General features: G+C 41.0%; 1 protein-coding gene across 2 annotated transcripts in view; it reads left to right on the top strand.

Moving 5' to 3' along the window:
- LOC126322385 (intraflagellar transport protein 80 homolog) overlaps positions 1-18,032 on the top strand; it is a 421,167-nt gene that overhangs the window by 259,625 nt on the left and 143,510 nt on the right. The gene's annotated exons all lie outside the window — the stretch shown is intronic.

The following is an 18,032-nucleotide window of genomic DNA, read 5'->3' as shown; positions in this document are numbered from 1 at the left end:
CATATAACTATTACTCCCAGGAATATTTATGCAGTACAATCATTGCTTCTTCCTTAATAGTAAGTGTTAACATTTTGTAGTATTGAGACATGAGTTTGGTTGCAAATTGCTCATTCCTCATGATAATATGGTTACATAACAGAGCATATTTGCATGTAAGTAAGTGTTCACAACTTACGTGTAGATACACAATAAATGAATCATAAATAACTGGTACATCACGACAACAATATGAATATATATATTAAAAACAAAGATTCCAAGACTTACCAAGCGGGAAAGCACCGGTAGACAGGCACAATAAAATAACACACAAACACACACACACACAAAATTTCGAGCTGTTGCAACCGGCGGCTGCTTCGTCAGGAAAGAGGGAAGGAAAAGGAAAGATGAAAGGATGTGGGTTTTAAGGGAGAGGGTAAGGAGTCATTACAATCCCGGGAGCAGAAAGACTTACCTTAGGGGGAAAAAAGGATAGGTATATACTCGTGCGCGCGCGCGCGCGCACGCACACACACACACACACACACACACACACACACACACACACACACACACACACACACATCCACATATCCATCCATACGTACACAGACACAAGCAGACATATTTAAAGGCAAAGAGTATGGACAGAGATGTAAGTCAAGGCGGAAGTTTGGAGGCAAAGATGATGTTGAATGACAGGTGAGGTATGAGTGGCAGCAACTTGAAATTAGCGGAGATTGAGGCCTGGTGGATAACGAGAATGACAAGGAAGAAGGAGAAACATATGCAGATTTACCAAAATCCTTATTAGCTAATTCCGAAATATGGTAAGTGCGAAAGGCAATAATGTCTCTGTCAACAAAACTTTCAAGTCCAGCAACACTTGGTACTCCAGTACCTCCTCGAACAATGGCAACAGTAAACCATCCGTTGCCATGACCAAACGTATAGTTTATATCTAAACTAAAATTAAGTCTACAACCGACGAAAACTGCAGGACCATCCAGCAGAGCTTGTGCAGCGACAGACTTAACTGGAATACGATTCTTCTTGTCTCCAGCTGTTGTAGCAAATTCGATGTTCTCGATGGTCTTGTAGACTGTTTGTTTAGAACGGCGACGATATCTTCTGTAAATCTGGTAAATCTGCATATGTTTCTCCTTCTTCCTTGTCATTGTATACTCGTAACAGGAGGAAAATATCTGTTACCGAATCTGTATTCATTTGGGTTAAAGGCAAAGGTGTATGTGAATATGTAAAATTTGTTGGTGATTGTACTGTATATTTCCATAAATAATTTTTTTTTTCCAAACTGATCTGTAGCGTAGCTTAGAATCGGACATGGGTACATCTAGAACCGGGGGGCTCAAGGAGGCAACAGCATGTCACGCCACAAAGGCGGCTGACGCAATCCGCCGACCAACTTACGTAATCTTGGCAGCGCGCCTGGCTGGCGCACAGCGGAAGTCCCGGGAAGTATCCTGTCACAAGTGGGGCACTTTTGGGGTTCTTCTGTGAGAGGTTCTGGGTTTGAGGGGATGAGGAAGTGGCTCTGGTTATCTGCTTCTGTACCAGGTTGGGAGGGTAGTTGCGGGATGCGAAAGCTGTTTTCAGATTGTTGGTGTAATGGTCCAGGGATTCAGGACTGGAGCAGAGTCGTTTGCCACGAAGGCCCAGGCTGTAGGGAAGGGACCGTTTGATATGGAATTGGTGGCAGCTGTCATAATGGAGGTACTGTTGCTTGTTGGTGGGTTTGATGTGGACGGATGTGTGAAGCTGGCCATTGGACAGATGGAGGTCAACGTCAAGGAAAGTGGCATGGGATTTGGAGTAGGACCAGGTGAATCTGATGGAACCAAAGGAGTTGAGATTGGAGAGGAAATTCTGGAGTTGTTCTTCACTGTGAGTCCAGATCATGAAGATGTCATCAATAAAACTGTACCAAACTTTGGGTTGGCAGGCTTGGGTAACCAAGAAGGCTTCCTCTAAGCGACCCATAAATAGGTTGGCATACGAGGGGGCCATCCTGGTAACCATTGCTGTTCCCTTTAATTGTTGGTATGTCTGGCCTTCAAAAGTGAAGAAATTGTGGGTCAGGATGAAGCTGGCTATGGTGACGAAGAAAGAGGTTTTAGGTAGGGTGGCAGGTGATCGGCGTGAAAGGAAGTGCTCCATTGCAGCGAGGCCCTGGACGTGTGGGATATTTGTGTATAGGGAAGTGGCATCAATGGTTACAAGGATGGTTTCCGGGGGTAACAGACTGGGTACGGATTCCAGGTGTTCGAGAAAGTGGTTGGTGTCTTTGATGAAGGATGGGAGACTGCATGTAATGGGTTGAAGGTGTTGATCTATGTAGGCAGAGATACGTTATGTGGGGGCTTGGTAACCAGCTACAATGGTGCTCGAATTTTGTGTGTATGTTTGTGTGTCTATCGACCTGCCAGCACTTTTGTTTGGTAAGTCACATCATCTTTGTTTTTAGATATATTTTTCCCTTGTGGAATGTTTCCAACAGTAGTATAGTTACATTTAATAACACATAAATGCCAACTTGTTCCCAGGATCATCCTATAAAATAGGCTTTAGTCACTTAATTAAAGCTGACACGATAAGTGAGAACGGTCTCAGCAATAGAGACATATGCATATGGACAGAGGGAAAGATAGCTTGGTACTCTGATGAGGAGTAAGAAATGAAATAGAAGATTTGGAGTGTTGGAGTTGAAGAAGAAAAGATGACAGACCCCAAAGACAGGAAACCCCCCTTCCCAGGACCCCAACTGTTCCAGTACTTCACTGTGACCCCGGAGGGAGAGGAGTGTTCAGCATTCCCTACAGAATGGACTTGCCACAGTGTCACCTTCTCAGTCCCCAAAAATTAACCCCAACACTCCTTATTGACTGATCAACAAAGGGTGAACAATTAGCATTCTGCAGGACAGAGGAAATGACATATATAATGCTATCTTGGTTAATTCAAGTAACAAATGCTAGATAATACCAGCTGACATGCAAGCAGTCCTTCTAATATCTGGGTTTGATCAAACATAATTAATTACAAAAACAATGAAAATATTGAAACCTGTGACATATCTGACACATAAACATGGAAAAACTGAAATGAGGTAAAAAATTACTGTGTTCCTGTCATATCTCCTACTGCTCAAACTTATATTAGTACATAAACATGAAAATATAGAAGTAAGTTACACAAATACCATACAGAATTATTACATATCGCATGTCGATAAATAAACAAAGTGAGGTTTCTCTTTGGACAGATCATCCAAGTGTTATAATGCTTATATTATGAGAAGTAAGTACTTTCTCACGCATCAGTATATTTGCTAAACACCATAAAGTCAAGTGTGAAAATTACAAAAAAAATATGTCACATTTGCAAAATTAAGCAGGAGGCAGGTCTGAGACATAAAATTCAATTTTCTGGATTCTCATCCAAACATCATATATGTTCTCTTCTCAACTGACAATGCATATGAAGGAGCAAGCACTATTTCATTAAGTACACTTAACAAAATTATTTCAAGTGGCAGCTCATATAAACAAACAGAAGTAAGTTTGAGAATATCTTGACGATGAGCGATTACAGAGAATTAGGTTGCATGTGACATTATATCATGGTATAATATATGTTAATACATCGCTAGTTCTAATTTTGTGATGTAAGTTGTAGATCTAATTAAAGTAAATAGATTTCTTTTGAAAGAAATAGAGCATTGATGAAAGGTGGTTTCTGAGAACCATGTTGCACTTGACAGTATATCATTGTGTCAAGTAGAGGTAGAAGGTATTTCAAGCAGCAGCACATACGAATAAAACACTCGTAAGTTGTAGATCTAATTAAAGTAAATATATTTCTTTTGAAAGAAATAGAGCATTGATGAAAGGTGGTTACTGAGAACCATGTTGCACTTGACAGTATATCATTGTGCCAAGTAGAGGTAGAAGGTATTTCAAGCAGCAGCACATATGAATAAAACACTCGTAAGTTTTAGAATACATTAACAGTGGGTAATTAGAAATAATTATATTGCATGTAACAGTATATCTTTGTATTAAGTCTAGATAGACCAGATTAAACAGATGATTATAGTGTACATCGTGTCATGTAAAGGTAGTTGTCAAGAAATTTACAAGAAATGGTAATTGTTAGCCTTCCAGACATCTATTTTCATGGAAATGGTGCACGGAATGGCAATTGAATCTCAATGTAGACAAGTGTAATGTGATGCGAATACATAGAAAGATAGGTCCCTTATCATTTAGCTACAAAATAGCAGGTCAGCAACTGGAAGCAGTTAATTCCATAAATTATCTGGGAGTACTCATTAGGAGTGATTTAAAATGGAATGATCATATAAAGTTGATCGTCGGTAAAGCAGATGCCAGACTGAGATTCATTGGAAGAATCCTAAGGAAATGCAATCCGACAACGAAGGAAGTAGGTTACAGTACGCTTGTTCGCCCAATGCTTGAATACTGCTCAGCAGTGTGGGATCCGCACCAGGTAGGGTTGATAGAAGAGATAGAGAAGATCCAACGGAGAGCAGCGCGCTTCATTACAGGATCATTTAGTAATTGCGAAAGCGTTACGGAGATGATAGATAAACTCCAGTGGAAGACTCTGCAGGAGAGACGCTCAGTAGCTCAGTACGGGCTTTTGTTAAAGTTTCGAGAACATACCATCACCGAAGAGTCAAGCAGTATATTGCTCCCTCCTACGTATATCTCGCGAAGAGACCATGAGGATAAAATCAGAGAGATTAGAGCCCACACAGAAGCATACCGACAATCCTTCTTTCCACGTACAATACGAGACTGGAATAGAAGGGAGAACCGATAGAGGTACTCAGGGTACCCTCCGCCACATACCGTCAGGTGGCTTGCGGAGTATGGATGTAGATGTAGATGTAGATGTAGAAAAATTATGACAGTTTTCAACTGTTGAAATGCACCTAGACATAATGACTGTACCACTTGTAGGACCAAACGTTCTTCTTTCTTTACAAGTCATACTCAAGACTTTATAGTAACTGAACCAACATGAACATTTCAGGTCAGGAAATCATAAGTATGGATAGAGGAATTTGCCCAATATAACTGTCAAAGGCATCTTGTTCTCATCATAGCTTGAAAGTCGTCATCCCAATTTTTTCTTTCTTCTCCCCCCCCCCCCCCCCCCCGCACCCCTCCCCTCCGCCCGCCCCCCCCCCCCCCCCCCTCCCTCTCTCTCTCTCTCTCTCTCTCTCTCTCTCTCTCTCTCTCTCTCTCTCTCTCTCTCTCTCCCTTCTTGTAAAGACTGAGCGCCAAAATGGCAACAAGCCATAAAATCAGATTTATATTGCTAAATTAAGTACGAGCAGGGTACTTCCAGAATATATACTGCTCAAGAACCAGTTGACAGACTTCTCGTTGATCACCACCACATTAGACATGATGTAGCAACATCAGATAAGACAATAAATAAAATTGGGCACAGATAAAGGTAAATTCCAACATAGGTTAAGGTAAAGGGTGAAGTATCACATGTTACATTGAAACAGGTTAAACATTACCATTGCAGAATATTGTTAAATGATCTTTCACAAAACACAAAGAAATTCTGGTCATATGTAAAGACTGTTAGTGACAATGAAGTTAGTGTCCAGTCTCATATGGAGAAGACTTGAACTGAAGTTGAAGACAGCAATGCAAAAGCAGAAATGCTTAACTGTGTTTTTAAATATTGCTGTACAAAGGAAAACCCAGGAGTTTTGCTCCAACTTAATTCTCGTACCACCAGAAAGAAGAGTGAAATAAGTGTTAGTGTCAATGACATTGAGAAGCAGCTGAAATCATTAAAACTGAACAAAGCTTCAGTGTCTGATCGAATCACTATCAGATCCTATACTCAATTTGTGGCTGAGTTCTCTTCTAACTGTAATTTATCATAGATGCCTCAAGTAAAAGAAAGTGCCCAGTACTTGGAAACAGCATAGATCACACTCATTTACAAAAAGGGTAGTAGTGTTGATCCACAAAACTACCATGCAATATCATTTACATCAATTTTTTGTAGAAGCTTAGAACACATTCTGAGGTATCTCAAACAGAATGGCCTCCACCATGCCAATCAGCATGCGTTCCCAGACATTAATCATGTGAAACCCAACTCGTTTTTTCAAACAATGAAAAATCCAGGATGAAATGTAACAATATTATGAAAAAGAAAGTTGCTACTCACCATACAGCAGAGATGCTGAGTTGTGTGTGTGAGATGCGTTTGCATGAGTGTGATTGTGTCTGTAGTCTATTTTTGACAAAGGCCTTGTTGGCTGAAAGCTTATTTGTTACAATCTTTTTGTCATGCCTGTCTGCGACTCAGCATCTCCGCTATGTGGTGAGTACCAATCCTTTTTTTCTCACATGACATACTGAAAACTTTCAATCAAGGGAGTTTGGTAGATGAGGCATTTCTTGATTTCTAAGAAGCATCTGACTCAGTACCAAATCTACAGCTATTGTCAAAAGCACAATTAAATGGAGTACCAAGCAAAATTTGTGACTGGATTGAGAATGTCTTGGAAGGGAGGATGCAGCAAGTTATCTTGGATGCAGAGTCATTATCAGATGTAGAAGTAACTTTGGGTGTGCCCCAAGAAAGTGTGTTGAGATCCTTACTGGTCAATTTGTATATTAATGACCTTGCAGACAAGATTCATAGTAACTTCTGACTTTTTGCACATGAGCTGTTATCTATAATGAAGTACTGTCTGAAAGAAGTGGCACAAAATATTCAGTCAGATCTTGATAAAATTTCAAAGTAGTGCAAAAATTGGGAGCTTGCTTTATGTACTTAGAAATGTGAAATTGTGCAGTTCACAAAACAAAAACAACATACCATTCTATGACTATAATGCCAGTGAGTCACAGCTGGAATTGCCAAACTCCAACAAATACCTGGGTATTACACTTTGTAGGGATGCGATGCACGTATGGTCGAGGGGTAGTGTCTTTGATCAGTAATCAGAATGTCCTCAGTCCCAGGTCCAAAATCCGCCACCGCTTAAATTGTGATTAATAATCAACATCGTCAGCTGAAGACTTCCAGCATAAGAAGTCACCCTCAGTCTATCAACTGCCTTGTCAAAGAGGGCAGAGAAAAGGACAGAGGTTTAGGTCACTCTCTTGTCCTTGGGTTGGAAAACTGCCTCTAAAAGCAGAAGAATCAGCAATGATCAATTGCATTAGGATGCAGAAGGCAATGGATACCATTAAAGACACATAACTTGTATCTACATGACACGTTGCCTGTAATTGAAAAAGTGTCATGATGGTGTCCCCATTGGCAAAAGATTCCAGAATAGTCCCCCATTCGAATCTCCGGGAGGGGACTGCCAAGGGGTAGTTGACCATGAGAAAAACATTGAATAACCAATGAAAGGATAATGTTCTATGAGTTGGGGTGTGGAATGTTAGAAGCTTGAACATGGTGGGGAAGCTAGAAAATCTGAGAAGGGAAATGTGAAGGCTCAGTCTGATATAGTAGGAGTCAGTGAAATGAAATTGAAAGAGGACAAGGATTTCTGGTCAGATGAGTATAGGGTAATGTCACCAGCAGCAGAAAATGGCATAATGGGAGTAGGATTCGTTACAAATAGATCAGTAGGGCAGACAGTGTCTTCCTGTGAACAGTTCAGTGATAGACAGCAAACAAACATTTACAACAGTAGTTCAGGTATACATGCTGCTACTGTACTCGGGCTCATTCACTACCTATTTTTCACATGGCTCATCTGCAAAGGGGGTTGGTAGTGAACGGTTGCATTTGCACCCTGCACACCTAATACTGAGTCATATATTGGCTAGCCTTTGAACAGCATTGAACTGAATACACAATTGTCTGTAGCACAACCTTGCGCAAAATGAGGTACACCATACAATTGAAACTTTTCTAACTTTGTGGCCATGGATGTTAATAATAATCGATGCAATTCATACACGTGATTTATTGTCTCACACCTAGACACTTTCACGTTGTTCCTTCACAGTTTATTCACATACACTGGCATCTATGCTTACACTCGCGGAACTTTGCCACGCTGAACTTACCACCACAACAGACAAAGAACCAATTTTTCTGCTCATATCCCCAGTCCTGAATCAGGTCCCGTACCACTACATTAATCAAAATAATTCCTAAACATGGCCACAATTTGTTTACAATTTTTATATGATTTAAATACTTAAACCTAAATACATTATATACTTTTACACACATTTATCACCACATAATTTTATAATTCATTGCAATTTTTAAAAAAATAAAACAAATAAAATAAAAACACTATGCAACAGAACTATGAACACTCATCAAAAAACAAAATAAGTATTTTCATGTTTATTTTGCATTACACTATTTTCACTCTGTATTTAATACATAATTTTATTCTTAAGCCCAGAAAATTAAAATCAGAACTAATTTGTGACATGCTATCAGGTTTGCATAATGAGGAATAACTCCCATGTTTTGGCACAGTTTCACTCTCAACCTTTATTTAATGAAGTCTTTGCACAAAATATGAGACATACAAATACTTGTCTGGCACTACAAAGATCGAAACTGAATGGTGTCTTCATAATAAAATAATGACTTACCTTGCAGTCATTCTAAACATCTTTATTACTTAATTCCACTATGAAATATTTTGATTGAAGTACACCAGTCCAACATATTATTTCTGCTGCTGTGCTTTAAATTTAAATTACAAACTACTTGAAAGAGCTCCATATTATCCTCCGTTATCTCACAATGCCAATGTCGCAAGCTGAAGATGAACAGACAGAGAAAGTGTATGAGGATATTGAAAGCGTAATACAGTACGTAAATTGAGATGAAAATCTAACAGTTATGGCAGACTGGACTGTAGTTGTAGGGGAAGGAGTACAAGAAAAGATTAAAGGTGAATATAGGCTTGTGACAAGGAATGAGAGAGGAGAAAGACTAATTGAGTTCTTAAATAAATTTCAAATAATAACAGCTAATACTCTGTTAAAGAATAACAAGAATAGGAGATGTAGTTGGAAAAGGCCAGGAGAAACAGGAATATTTCAGTTAGATTATATCATGGTAAGGCAGAGAATCCGAAATCAGATATTGGATTTTAAGGTGTACCCAGGGCAGATAAAGACTCGGGTCACAATTTGGTAAAGATGAACAGTAGGGTGAAATTTAAGAGACTATTCAGGAAGAATCATTGGACAAAGAAGTGGGATGTGAAAGCACAAAGGAATGGAGGGATACACTTGCAGATGTCCAAGGGATAAGGAATATCTCAGTAGGCAGTGTAGTTGAAGAGGAATGGACATCTCTAAAAACGGCAGTCACAGAAGTTGGAAACAAAAACATTGGGCAATCATAGAGGAATGAAATAAATAGGAAGTGCACTGAAGGTAAGATGAAATGACAGCATGAAAAATGTGAAAAAATCGAAAAAGAAATGAGGATCAGTCACGGTCAAGCAGGTGGCAGACTGCAGTTTATTGATAGAGTACCGGGGTACTGCAAGAAGTATACAAATGAGATTAGTTACAAATCACACGTGTGACCCATTCTAGAATATTATTCAAATCTATGGGACCTGTACCAAAAATAATTATATGGGGATACCAATGCATACAGAGGAAGGCAGCACAAATGGTCACACTTTTGTTTGATCCATGAGAGAGAGAGTCACAGAGAACTCGAAGAAACTGAGTTGACAGACTCTTGAAGACAGACAAAAAGTATCCTGAGATAGTTAAAATGGTTCAAGAACTGGCTTTAAATGGTGACTCCAGTAATATACTACAAACTGTTACATATTGCTCATGTATGGATCGTGAGGCCATGGTGAAATTAATTACAGCAGGCACAGAGGCATTTAACAATCATTGTTCACACACTCCATACGTGAAGAGAATGAGAAGAACGTCTACTAACTGGTACAATGGGGTGTACCATCTACCATGCGCTTCACCATGGTTTGTGACATATAGATGTACATGTATATACGTATAACACAAATTTTTAGCACACTATTCATTTTTTTCTCAAATATATACAAGCTAACACATTCTCTCAATTCATTACAGTACTCTTCTCACAATGAACAGTTGATTCCATGAGAGCATTAACAGTAACATCATAACACAGGATGAGAATGTCAATTTGACAGTCTTGGTTTAAAGTTTGGAATACTAATTATATTACACTGTGCTTTGCCTTCAAAAGTAAATCTCAGCATTGTTTAGTTTTGGCTTTTATTTCTGAACTGAAGCACTATACTCCTTCCTGGGCTGGCAATGTATGGAGTGTACACAAACTCCCATGCAGATACTTCTTCCTGCATGGTTACTGTGAGCTCCATCTCACCTTGATAACACACTTTGTCCCTTGACATGGCTTGTCACATGAAAGTAAATAATAAATCTGCACAGTACATGTGCTATCATATGTCATATTTCATTGTATTTTTTTATCATTTTTGAATATCATTCTTTGGAAAAGTAGCCATCACTCTTCCAGTGTGTTGTATAACATCACATATTGTCCCACTTAGGTGGATGATCTTATGACAAATTCATTTAATACGCTTAAGTGATATATTAATTTCTGCAAATAAGTAATAACTTTCACAAGTACAAACAGTCCCTTATATAAAAATCTTTACATACTTCTACTTTATAAAATAATATTTTATCACATTGCTTGCACAATAAATAATTACAGACTTTTCTTTAATTTTGTTTTTTGGTCTACCTACCACTTTTAACAGAGTTACCAGCACTGTACCACTGTGTGTTACTGTGTGTTACTGCTTCTCACAGCTACATATTCTGTAGACAGCCAACACTAGAACTGATTATTCCACCGCTTTAAGGCTACATGGATATTTTATTCTCTCACACTGTGGAGCTGGGAAGGAAAGGGGTGGGAATAGCAAGGTATACGTGGGAGGAGAGAAGAGCAGTGTCTGGTGGAGCATACATGGACTAGAAGGTAATAGGAAAAGGCTGCCAGGTGCAGCTTTAGGGTGACGTGGGGTTGGGGGTTGAGAAAGGGGAGCAGAAAAGGAGAGGAGCAGAGAGGCAGAAAGACTGGTGTATGTGTTGGGAGAGAGTGGCACACAATGAGGGTGAGGGAATGTGAATTTGGAGGAGGGTATTGGACAGAGGAAGTGTAAACTGTTGGGTGGAGGTTGTGGGGCTGTAGGTTACCACAGGTTGGGCCTGGAATAATTTTGGAAGTGGAGAATGTATTGTAAGGATAACAGGATAACTCCCATCTGTGTAGTTCAGGAAAGCTTGTGGTGGAGGTGAGGATTCAGATGGCCTGGACTGTGAAGCACTGTTTGAAATCAAGTATGTTATGGTTTACTGCATGATGTGTGACATAGGGTGGTCCACTTTGCTCTTAGAGACAACTTGGTTGTGGCCATGCATTCTGGTGGACTGCTGGTTGGTAGTCATACCAATATAAAAAGCTGCAAGATGATTGCAACTGAGCTGGTATATGACATGGCTGCTTTCACTGGTGGCCTGGCCTCTGATGGGGTAGGATAAGCCTGTGACAGGATTGGAATAGGGAGTGCTGGATGGATGGATTGGGCAGGTCTTGCACCTGGTTCTCATGCAGGAATATGATCCTTGAGAAGGATTGGAATTGGGAGTGGAATATGGATGGACTAGGATTTTGTGGAGGTTGGGTGTGTGACGGAACACCACTTTAGGTGTGGTAGGCAAGGTCTTGGGTAGGCTGCCCCTCATTTGAGGGCATGTTGATAGGTAAGTGTCCTGATGAAGGATATGGTTCAGTTGTTCCTGTCTGGGCTGTTACTGGGTGATGAAAGTGCACTCCTTTGTGCTGGTTCTTGGGGTGTGGGAAATGGCATGGGAGATCTGTTTGTTCATTGGGTCTGGGGGATAGTGCCTGTCTGCATAGACCTTGATGAGAGTCTGAACAAAGAAGTTCTTGTCACAGCAGATATCCTGGCCCTGGGTGGCCAGACTCTGTGAGAGGGGTTTTTTGGTGTGAAACGGATGACACTTATTGAAATGCAAGTACTGTTGGTGTTTGTTGGCTTTAATGTGGACAGAAGTGTGGATGGAGCCATCAGAAAGGAGGTGGTCAATGTCCAGGAAGGTGGCACATAGGGTTGAGGAGGACCAGTTGAAGCAGATGGGAGAGTAGGTCTTGAGGTTGTGTAGGAATGAGGATAGGGTGTCTTGGACCTAAGTTCAGATGATGAAGATATAATCAATGAACCTTAACCAGGCCATAGGTTTTGGGAGGTTAGGAAGGTTTCCTCCAGATAGCCCATAAAGAGGTTGGCATAGGATGGTGTGATGCAGGTGTCATTGGCTGTGCTGCATTTGTTTATATACCTTGTAGTTGTGTGTTAGGATAAAGTTAGTGAGTTGTATGAGGAATGAGATAGTGGATTTAGAATCTGAAGTGTGTTTGGCAAGGTAATGTTCAGTAACAGCAAGACCATGGCCATGAGGGATGTTGGTGTATAGGAAAGTGCCATCAACAGGGGTATGTAGGGGTGCGAGGGATAAAGAGGTGGGGATGGTGAAAAGTCGGTGGAGAAAGTGGGTGGTATGTTTTAGATGGTAGAGCTAGATTTTGTGGAATCGGTTAGAGGTGTTGGTCAGTGGGTGCACAATAATGAGCTACAGGATTGTTGGGTTTGTAAACTTTAGAGAGCATGAAAAAGGTGGTGTATGGGGTGTCATATAGATATGGAGGGTCCTGTGAAGGCCCTAAGGCTTTAAGTGGGGATTAGAATTTATGTTGGACTTCTGAGAAGGGATCACTCTGGCAGAGTTTATAGGTGGACAAGTCAGACAATTAGCAGAAACCTTCTGTCAGATGGTCACTGTGGTTCATCACACCGGTGGTGGAACCTTTGTTCCACAGATAGAATTATTATGTCAGTAAGTGTTCTTAGACTGTGTATGGCTATTCTTTCTTCTGCTGAAGGGTTGGTGTTCTTAGGAAAAGAAGTATGGTGACACCAATTTGGAGGTGAGGAATTCCTGCAGGGTGACCAGGAGATGGTAGATGGTTAGGTGGGTAACGGGGGCCGCATTGGGGAAGGGGATCGTGGTCGGATGGCAGTATGAACTGGGGAACACAGGGTTCAATTTTGGGATTTGGTTCGAGGGATTGGTGGCAAGGAAGTGTTTCTATTGTAGGGAACAGGTGAAGAAAAATAATTCTTTTAAAAGACCATTATGATCAAGTTTGGGTGCAGGGCTGAGGGCAAGGCATCTGGATAGGATAGAAACATCTATGGGTCTGAGGATTTCAGTGAAAAGATTAACAGCAGTGTTCCAGGACTGTTTCGACTCTGGATTTTGTGGAGTGTTGGTAGGGATTTTTGGGAGATGTAGAAAAGCTGAAGAGGTCAACTAGGCTGGGGCTGGGTGCTGTGAAGAGTTGACAATGAGGAACACTGTGGATACGGTCGGGGTTGGAAAGTCGTGCCCCAAGACTGAAGTAGGATGTCAACAGATTGGATAAGTTATGGAAATGTTGTCTCTAATGCTCTTCCAGGTGCTTGGGGGGCAAGGGATTCAGTTTCAGGAATGTGATATACACTGAAGCACCAAAAAAACTGGTATAGGGATGCGTATTCAAATACAGAGATATGTAAACAGACAGAATACGGCAAACAGATAGAATATGGTGCTGCAGGTGGAAGTGCCTATATAAGGCAAGTGTCTGGTGCAGTTGTTAGATTAGCTACTGCTGTTACAATGGCAGCTTATCAAGATTTAAGTGAGGCTGATCATGGCATCACAGTCGGCACTCGAGCGATGGGACACAGCATCTCTGAGGTAGTGATGAAGTGGGGATTGTGTCTTATGACCATTCCAAGAGTGTACTGTGAATATCAGGTATCTGATAAAACATCAAATCTCTGACATCGCTGTGGCCAGAAAAGATCATGCAAGAACGGGATCAACAATGACTGAAGAGTATCGTTCAACATGACAGCAGTCCAAACCTTCTGCAAACTGCTGCAGATTTCAATGCTGGGCTATTAAAAAGTGTCAGGATGCAAACAATTCAATGAAGCATCATCAAGATAGGCTTTTGGATTCGAAGGCTCACTCATGTACCATTGAAGACTGCATGACACAAAGCTTTACGCCTCACCCGGGCCCATCAACACTGACATTGGACTGTTGATGACTGGAAACATGTTGTCTTATTGGACAAGTCTCATTCCAAATTGTATTGAGTGATTGGACTTGAATGGTATGGAGACAACTTCATAAATCCATGGACCCTACATGTCAGCAGGGAACTGTTCAAGCCGGTGGAGGCTATGTAACTGTGTGGGACGCGTTGGGTTGGAGTGATGTGGGACCCCTGATACGTCTAGATATGACGCTGACATGCGAAACATACGTAAGCATCCTGTCTGATCACCTGCGTCCATTCAAGTCCATTGCGCATTCCGACAGACTTGGCCAATTCCAGCAGGACAATGCAACACCCCATATGTCCACAATTGCTACAGAGTGGCTCCAAGAACACTCTTGTGAGTTTAAACACTTCTGCTGGCTGCCAAACTCTCCAGCCAAACTCTCCAGACACGAACATTATTGAGCATATTGGGGATTCCTTGCAACGTCCTGTTCAGAAGAGATCTCCACCCCCTCATACTCTTATGGATTTATAGACAGCCCTCCAGGATTCAATTCCCTCCAGCAGTACTTCAGACACTATTTGAGTCCATGCCATGCCATGTTGCAACACTCCTGCTGCTCACAGTGCCCTACATGATATTAGGCAGGTGCACCAGTTTCTTTGCTCTACAGAGTATGTGGTACAGATTGCACAGCAGCAGTATCTTGTGGAGAGAGCAGAGGTGATTGTCGGATACCTGTGCCATGGAGATGTGTTTTTGCAGTATCAGCTTTGTGAGAAACAGATTCTGTAAGAATTTGAAAAGAGGAAGGTCATTGTGAAAGGAGGGGTAGGATCCAGAGTAAGGAATTTTTATGGTTGGTTAAACAATTTGGGGGGATTCCTTGGCTTAGGCAACATTCAAGGAACAGTACATGGGTCTGGTTTTAGCCAGAGGAAGGGACACTTTTCTGAACTAGTTCATAAAGCTGGGGCATGTGCCCAATGTGGTGGGGATGGCATTGGGGAAACAGGAAATGACATAGGAAATGCATGAATGAAGGTGTTAGGTGGTTGTGAGGGGAGCTGGATAACAGAAAAATACACATAGAAATACTTTAAAATGCAAATACATGAAAATATGTACAAGTACTTACGAATATGTAAAAATGCACAAATAAATGTGCGAAAAATGTAAAAATATGTGAAAAAAATGTATGGAACAAATGAACTGTGGGAATACGCACATGCTGGAATAAGAGAAGTGAGAGAGGGGAGAGGAGATTCGTTAAGTCAATGTTGAAAAGTTTGTGTGGCTCAGGTATGTGTCGAGAATAACTTGCAAAATTATCCAAGGGCAGTCGAGGAAATGGGATGGATAGGAATAATTATAGTTTTTTTTAGCCTCTAAACAATAGATAGCGATTATTTTTCAGTTGCTGAGTAATTCAACTTATGCTAACTGAGACTTAGACTGGTAAAGGCTATAGTTCTATGTTCACCCTTTTGTGGACCCTGTCATGCTCATCAGAATTCAACGGGTTGCCACATGACAATAATGAACAAATCTGAACAGTGGGTGCACTATCCTATATGATAATTCATTGTACTGTTTCATTGTTTGTGAGTACCATTTGTCTGAAAGATAAAACTTAGGGTTACATATTACCATTACTAAGTGATATGTAACACCACTCCTGCTCCAGCCCCAGCTTTGCTCATCCTGCATCCACACCCTCTTCTCCGTGGTCTCCGTCTTTCTCTGTTCTATATCCGCCACCCATTCTAAACCAGTCCTTTACGTCACCAAGCACTAGGGCCAACTACCCCTGCCTGCACCAATGGCACATCCATATCCCATGCCACTGTTGCCTCTCCCTCCCAGCTGTCAGCCTCACTACACCAAACCTCCATTACCCAAAGTACTTTAATTTTGTGTTAACTTGATATCACTGAGAGAGCATTTATTTCCCAAATAAAATACATTTGCCGACCTGCTAGTGATGAGTTGATATCGCATGGTAATATGCATTTATATAAAAACAGAAATAAGTGTATGACCTTCAACTGCCGAACCATCCCCAGCCTTCCATGTTCTCAAACATATTTGATTATTTAGCCTATAACAGAATTTTGCACCACTTCACTGGCAATATCCTTTTGACAGCTGGTCAGTTTGCCTTCTGTTAAGGTTTTTCTATAGAGATTGCAATGTTTGTTTGCACTGGCTCTCTTATGGGAGAACTAAGCAAGGAAATCATCATGCTCACATTATCTGTGCCACTGACAAGACCGTAAAATTCTGTTAGAAAAAAAAATTAATAATAACAGAAGACTGTGTTAAAAATAATATTACAGAAACTTAATTCGGATTGAGGAGACCTTACATGTGCTGCCCTGAAAAGTTCAATATTTGGACTAGATCTTTTCATTACCTATCTACTTTACCTGAGAAGAAATTGAAGCACGCAGAATGGGAAGAGAAAACAAAATACTGATGAGCTCAGTGCGTATCTTATGTTAATTCAGAGATTACAAACTCTTGCTGGCCAGTAGAGTAACTCAGCATCATGCCAACAGATCATAGACACACGATGTGTGCACACGCATTGCCTGGATAAAAGATGACACACAATACTGTCACACAAGAAGTAACACATAAGGACATGGGATGTACATGATATACTGTTAAGGTTGCACAGTTCTGTCAATGACTATCAGCTGTGACCTGAAATCATACCTGATGGATCCTCGCTCCATGGTGCCAGGAGTAACACCACTGTGCCTCTCTAAAACATTGGGAGAATGAGACTTCTTGCCACTGTGACATCTGAATACAACAGAAATCAGGATATTAAATGTTTCAACCAACCAGCCAAATGCATATCAACAGTGAGGTCATTTTCAGGATCAGGTAGGTGCTGATAGCTCTGTCACAAACAAGTACACAGCGTCTCTGCCATACTTGCCAGTGATGGCCACCAAGGGTAGTGCTAGACTGCAGTTAATCAATGATCGCAGTGTGACACCATTCATCTGCAGTCCTGAACCTAATGTGATGCCATTAATCAGCAGTCTGTGCTTTCTGGTCACAACACCATTCTAAATGCAGTCATCTGCCTTATGGTGTTGACAGGAGCCTACTTGTCATATGGTAAGTAACTAGTCTGGCTAGTCTCCAACCAATGGTGAGGGATGACAGAGAAAGTTGCAGGGAGACCATTACTTGTTCAAGAATTGCAGGTGCAGATGTGAAGGGGTTATGATGTGCTTGCTGCATAATATGGCAATCTTCCCTTGTGGATGCCAGATGGCTTGACTGGAACTTTGATGATGAGCCCTCGAGTTTCCATTCAGCCCAGTATTGGGCCACTGTGACATCTGAATACAACAGAAATCAGGATATTAAATGTTTCAACCAACCAGCCAAATGCATATCAACAGTGAGGTCCTTTTCAGGATCAGGTAGGTGTTGATAGCTCTGTCACAAACAAGTACACAGCGTCTCCATGTCCTTCACAGTGATCACTCAACATCTGATGTGATTCACACCCGTTATATACCCCAACAGTCTTGGTGACAGCACTAAACACAAACAACACTAATGCCCTCTTGTGGCTATTCAACCTGGCGCAAAGAATTGCAGCTCTAATCACTTATCTACCTGCCTATGGTGTGAATGTGTACAAAGTTACCTTTGAAATCCTGTCATATCTTCTGAGTGCTTCAATTTTTTTGTCAGGCACTGTATATTCAAATGGAAATCATCTCATTCTCATTTAATTTCTGTGAATCACATGAACTAGTGACCACATGTCAAAATGGTTGACTCAGCAAGAACAATGCTGTTTCTTCTTTCC

The sequence above is a fragment of the Schistocerca gregaria genome, chromosome 2, assembly GCF_023897955.1.
Source record: "Schistocerca gregaria isolate iqSchGreg1 chromosome 2, iqSchGreg1.2, whole genome shotgun sequence".
Lineage (NCBI taxonomy): Eukaryota > Metazoa > Arthropoda > Insecta > Orthoptera > Acrididae > Schistocerca > Schistocerca gregaria.
The sequence above is the reverse complement of the archived record's forward strand: the minus strand, read 5'-3'. Positions and strand labels throughout refer to the sequence as shown.